This window comes from Gavialis gangeticus, unplaced genomic scaffold, assembly GCF_001723915.1.
Source record: "Gavialis gangeticus isolate Ggan-Ray unplaced genomic scaffold, GavGan_comp1, whole genome shotgun sequence".
NCBI lineage: Eukaryota > Metazoa > Chordata > Crocodylia > Gavialidae > Gavialis > Gavialis gangeticus.
The window spans coordinates 28,844,967-28,851,100 of record NW_017729000.1 but is presented as its reverse complement, the minus strand read 5'-3'; positions in this window follow the sequence as shown (position 1 = coordinate 28,851,100).

Here is a 6,134-nt window from a genome sequence, read left to right as displayed (position 1 = left end):
GTGTGTGTGTGTGTGTGTGTGTGTGTGTGTGTGTGTGTGTGTGTGTGTGTAGTTATCAGTTGAACAAAATGTAGCTGTCCCCCATCACTGCTCTGTAGTGCTGAGCAACCCTGAAATGCTGGTTTCCTGCCCATGCCATTGCTCCTCACTCACCACCTACAGACCCCCACTCCTCCACCCTGGCTGAGGTGGCCCCCAGCTGCCAGGGCTATGGTGCCAGGGACCTGAGTCCGCAGTCCCCTGCCCCCCCACAGCAGGGCCTGACCCCTGGCTGCCATCTGCAGGAAGCAGCACCTTCTGTGGTACAGCACAGCATGGTGCCCAGCTCCCCCTCCCTCATGGGCACAGCCAGAACAGAGCCTGTGGAGGGGTAGGAAATGCAGGCTGGCTGCTGCAGGCCTGGGTGGTGGGAGCTGGCTCCCTGCCACTGCACGCACTCCTGGGGTGGGGCATGGGGTTTATGTGCCCCCTATATTTGTGCACAGGGTGGGAGTAGGTTACTTGCTGCAGGCTCAGGGCTCCCCACCCTGCTGTCCTCCCCCCAGGGTCTCCATGGACCAGTAGGTGGGACCTGGGCAGCAGGGCAGAGCCAGGCTGGGCGCTTGCCATGAGCCCGATGGTGCGATAGTGAGGTGCCCTCTATACTGCCACCCCACCCCAGCTGCTGCTAGGAGGGCAGGGGACACCTCACCATGGCAGCACAGGGCTCATGGCAGTGGCATCAAGCTTCCCTGCCACACTCTGCCCTGCCATACTGGTTTTGCCTGTCAGTCCATGGAGGACCGAGGAGGGACAGCAGGATGGGGAGCCTCAAGCCAGCAGTAGGCAGCCTGCACTCACCCTGCACACAAATTTGTGGGGCCTATGTCCTCCATGCCCCACCAGGAGTGCATGCAGCCATGGGGAGCCAGCCCTCCTACTCCCCAGATGAGCCCTCCATGACCCCACCCCGCTCGCCACCCAGGCCCTGAGGCTGAGCATGGCCTTGGGCCCCAAGCCCTATGTACTGCCCCAGCTGGACAGCAGCCCCAGCCCCAGTCCCAGAACTGCCCAACTCCCTCTCTCTTTGCCTCCTCCCCTTTCTATGGGAGGGGCCTCAATTCCTGTCTCCCCCCCACACACGACAGACTTACCTGCATTAGCTGCTCTGCAGGTTGCCTGGTGGGTATATCCATAGATTTGTGCACACATACATACAGTGCCCCTTGCTTGAATGCACTCCTCCCACTCTTCCCAGCCCCTTGCAGGCTGGAACTGTGCCAGCCTGCAAGAGCAAACCCATTGTTTCCTGTGTTTTTCTCTTTTTAAAGGAGAAAATCTGGGTTTTTCTCCTAAAATAAAAAAATCTGCATTTTACTGTATTTTACCATGGTGAATTGAAAACCCAGATCTCTGCTTATTTTAATGAGCACATGATGAGTGACTTAGATAGACAGAAGCATCTGTCCCATCTCTTAAAGCACCAGCCTCTTTAAGGGCAATTCATGACAAAAAGGCTTATTTCCATAGGGGCCATAATACATGGTTGTAATCTGGATTTCCACCCTTAGATGGCATAAGTGCTCATGGCCAGTGTTTAAAAATGTAGTTGCATTAAAAAGAAATCCTCACAAATTCTTTAAACCAATTCACCAACAGCTGGGTTTTCTTAAAATATGAAAAAAAAGTCTTACTTTTACGATTCCCCTTCAAAGTAAATGATCCAAGATAAAAACAGAGTATGATTTGGCAAGTCTGATTCATAAGCATCATCACTTCTTTAGAACCTTTTGATAGAACAGATACATTTCACAACAGTTGAGATAGGGAAGGGGTTAATTTCCTGCAGCTGCAGTAGCAGCAATCAGAAGAAAACCTATTATGCTTGGAAAACCTACTTAGCCTACCAGTTAGAAGAAGTGTTTGCACCTGAGCCCTATCAGAGGACCTAGCTAAGTAGGAAAAGGTAATGAGCTGGGTTGGAAAAGGAAATGGCCTGTTTTTTTCTTATGCTAATCAATGGTTATAACAATGTGAAGAGATGTTTAAAATCAATTCTACTTAAGGAAGTGGAGAGAGGAAAGTTTGGCTTGGGGGTCATATGGGGAAATTTTCTAGAGAGGGTTGTTGGCTGTAAAACCTTTTGTGGCAAAACCCATGCACATGCTTACTACATAATAAACCTCCCTAATCCTGAGTAAATTTGCTACCTGCTAATACAAGTAGTAAATTTACTCGAGCTTAGTAACAGCACAGTGGCGCTCATATAGGTGCCTGACCAAGCGCAAAATCTGCTCCTGGTTGAATGTCCACCAGTGGGTGGGAAATTGCTCCCTGCTCCCAGGAGCTACCTTCTCTAAGACCCCTACTCCAAGATTGCAATTGGGGAATGGGGGCTGGGAGATCCTTATCTCCCAGCACCAGCTCTACAGTCATGGAGCTGGAACTGGGAGCACCCTGCTGACTGGAGGGACACACACACTGGGGAGCTTGTTCTGCACTCATGGAGAGGATGGGGGACAAACTCCCTGGCCTGTTCCTCTCCCCCCCACTCCGCATGCATGAAGCCAGGCAGGGAACAAGCCCTGAAGCTTGTTTTCCCCCCAGCTCTGCACTCACAGAGCTGGACAGGGAGCAAGCTCTCCAGTCTGTTCCCTCCCAGCTTCACACTCACACAGCTGCATGGGGAAAAAGCTCCTCAAGCTCACTGAGCTGAGCAGTGAACAAAGTGCCCAACCTCCTCCTAGCTGCTAGCTGCCCCACTGGTGGATTGTGGGAGGGGGCTAGGAACTGCCCCTCCCCTACATCTTTTTCCAAGTCCCCTGCCTCTGTTCAGAGTCCCTGCAGGGGGACATTGTCCACTACTTTAGTAGATGTGGCCAGTGAATTGGTGGGATAGTTGATGGTTACAGCAGACAAGTCTTAAATTTTCAATTTGTTTCTAACTTAAGTATCATAAACACCAGCTCATGTATTTGTCAATTGTTACTCTCTCTCTCACTTCTTTTCATATACTAATATGTACATGCAAACTACAGAACAATTATTAAGGATAATACTTAGAAGTTATGTTTTATTTTCTGATAAGTGCTGGAAGACTGCTTGGTCCATTACATAAATTAAATAAGAAGTAGTGATTTTCCCAAGGAGCTTACAGTGGTAGAAGACAAACTTAAATAAACACAGAAAAAACAGGTTACCCAATGGAAAAGCATGGTGTTTTTAGGGTTTTTCTCTATTGCCTCCCTGCTGCTGATCTCACAGACTTTGAGTAAACCTCAGCTTGTAACCATCACTGGGAGGTAGAAAAATAAGGTTACAATAAGATTGTTGGTATTAGTATAGCTTGTTTTGTAGGTGAGAAACAAAGTAATTCAAGGCATACAGAAAATATGTAGAAAAGCAGGAAACAGAATCCAAATAATTTGAATCCCAGTCCATTACTCTAAATTTTGGATCAGCATGGATTTACAGAGCAAGTAAATTATTCCCTGGGAATTTGAGTTTTGTTGTTTTGTTTGAAATTATAGTGCATGAATCAGTAATTAATATTTTGAAATTATAATGCTAGAGGGATCTCCCTTATCACCACCAAAAATACCCAGAATAATATGTCATCCAATTGTATCAACAGTTAACTGAGCCTTTCTTTTTATCATCCCTTGATGCAGGTAGTTAGATCAACTGGAATTGTAGACAGTGATGTTAGAAATAAAAATAGGTTATGCATCCCATCTCTGTGTCAAGGCATGATTGTTCTCTATGCAACATTTTCTAGCACTTTTCCAGCTTAGTAGTAAAAGTCCCAGGTAATTGGGCATCTGTTTGTTTACATTACAGGTTGTCTTTTTTGACAGTAAGTAAGATGTAGAGCTGAAATACTGAAAATGTGTGCTTATCCCAGAACATATTGTCTTATAAATAAGGATATTTATCCTAGTGTCCTAGGCATATTTGAACTCAGGTACACGCTCTATAATTCTACATTCTCTTGCAGTTTCATCTCGTCATGGTCATCTTCCCATCCTATGGCAAAATTATTTTGTTAATGTTTCTGAGGTTTTAACGTTCTTAGTGTTCATAGAGCATTTTGCTCATCCTTTTTAGTTCATTGAAAGTGCCATATTTCCCACTATAAGAGGCCAGCACAGGTATATGTTAAAACCTATATCTTTAGGTAGAATAAGGCATATCTAAGATATGTGTAAAGGCCTCGCTCTTGTCATATGATGATATCAACATCTTGTTTTTTGGTTAAAAATAAATACATTTCTATCCATCATGGTTGTAAAGAAAAACTTTAAGAAAAAAAATAACAAAGAAAAAAAATCCCTAATGAACCAAACAAACTTAGGCACATGTGTCCTGACTCCACAGAGAATTTCAAATCGTTGTTCAGACAGGTACAAACTTCCTCATTTTTCATGTTCTAAAATCGTTGTTTTCAAACCTGTCACTTTCAAGGAGCTCCAAGATGAATGTGCACCAGAGCTCTGGAGAGGGGCCCTTTGCTTTTCTTCCCTCCAGTTCTTGTTCTGCTAAAATGTTGTCAGCAGGAACCATTGTCACCCTGACGTACACAACAGCCAACCTGAAAGCAGGGAATGATGGGCTTGTGAGGATGGAGGCCCCAGACAGAAAAAGAAACAGTTGAAGAATTTGAAATGTAAAGTATTAAGTCTTTCATTTTAGAAAAGTCCTTCATTCTCTTTAAATATATAGGAAGAAACTACTTTTTGATATAGTACTACCTGTCCTTTGAGGGAGGGAAGAATGTTAGTTCAAATGGTTTAGCTGTTATAATTTGAAGTCTAAGTCTACTTACTTTAAGACACAGCCCAAAACAAGCAAGTGTATAAAGAAGAGAAGAGGATAGATAAGATAAGCAATGATAGCTTCTGCATTTGATGCTGACTTTCACTTAAAACCTTGCTGCTGGAGAAACTCAGCCCCAGCAGAGTCTGATCAGACAAACTGTGGTTTGCTCTGTTATCAGCTCTGAGCTGCTTTAAAAAGTTGGTCTTAGACCCCTATTTGGTTGGAGACTTGCTGTAGATTTTCCAGAATTCTATCTTTGTCCTGATTGACTAAACCAGGCTTTAATAAAGGAAGATGTCAGAAAAAGAAAATTTAGCATAGGGGAGAAGGAAGTTGGGAAACAGAAGGACACATTTGAAAGAGGGTAACCACAGAAGCACTGGGCTCCTATTTTATGGGGAGTTTAGGATTTAGCCTTAATTCATAGAGCTGTCAGCTGGTTTGTTTTCTCTCTTTTCCTCTGATCAGGATGTCTTTCATTATCAAAGGCCCAGTGGTAACAAAGGCCCAATGGTGCCACTGCCTACCCTAGTACCCAAGAGATTTTGTAGGTAGCAACAATGGTGAAGCCTGTTCCTTCTAGTTCATATGTCCCAGTTATTTTTTTAAGCATACATATTCCATGGGATGTTAGGAACACACTTCTTAGTAACTTTAACAATGAACATTTCCTACTGTTGCCCTGAGGGGTCAGGCCAAAACTCAGGATCTCAATATTGTGTTGTTAGACAGGAGGGCGTGGTGTACAATTGCACATGCACACATAAAAAAAATCAATTAAGCACACATACACTCACTAGGTGCATACACCCCTACTAGGGATAAACACTAGCAACTCAGATACACACACATTCAAAATAACCAGTCTAGGTTCATGCACACCTATCACCAGTTTAAACCCATACATGCTACACACACCAAATTTAGACAGAATCAGTTACCAACACCTGCACATCCAATACACATACATGGATTACTAATTCATATACCACACACACACAATGATATCTATCTATGTGTAGATATATGTGTGTATTCACTAATTCACACACATACCACCCACCTACACATACACACAGGTGAGTTCCTAAGTTGGGTGTTGTGATGTATATGTATGTATGTATGTGCTTGGTGTACTTGGGATAGCTGGAGAAAGGTTAAGGTAAGAAAGTAGAATTGCAGGGAGTGAAAGTTGCTGGGAGTGAAAGTCACAAGGACTGGGATTAGAAACCGGTATAGTAGAGGGGCCTGGGCTGAAGAACTGAGTCTTGGGGGTAACTTTAGGTTAATTGATCTTAATTGATTAAAAGACAATGCCCAAAGCCTGCAGAACAGGG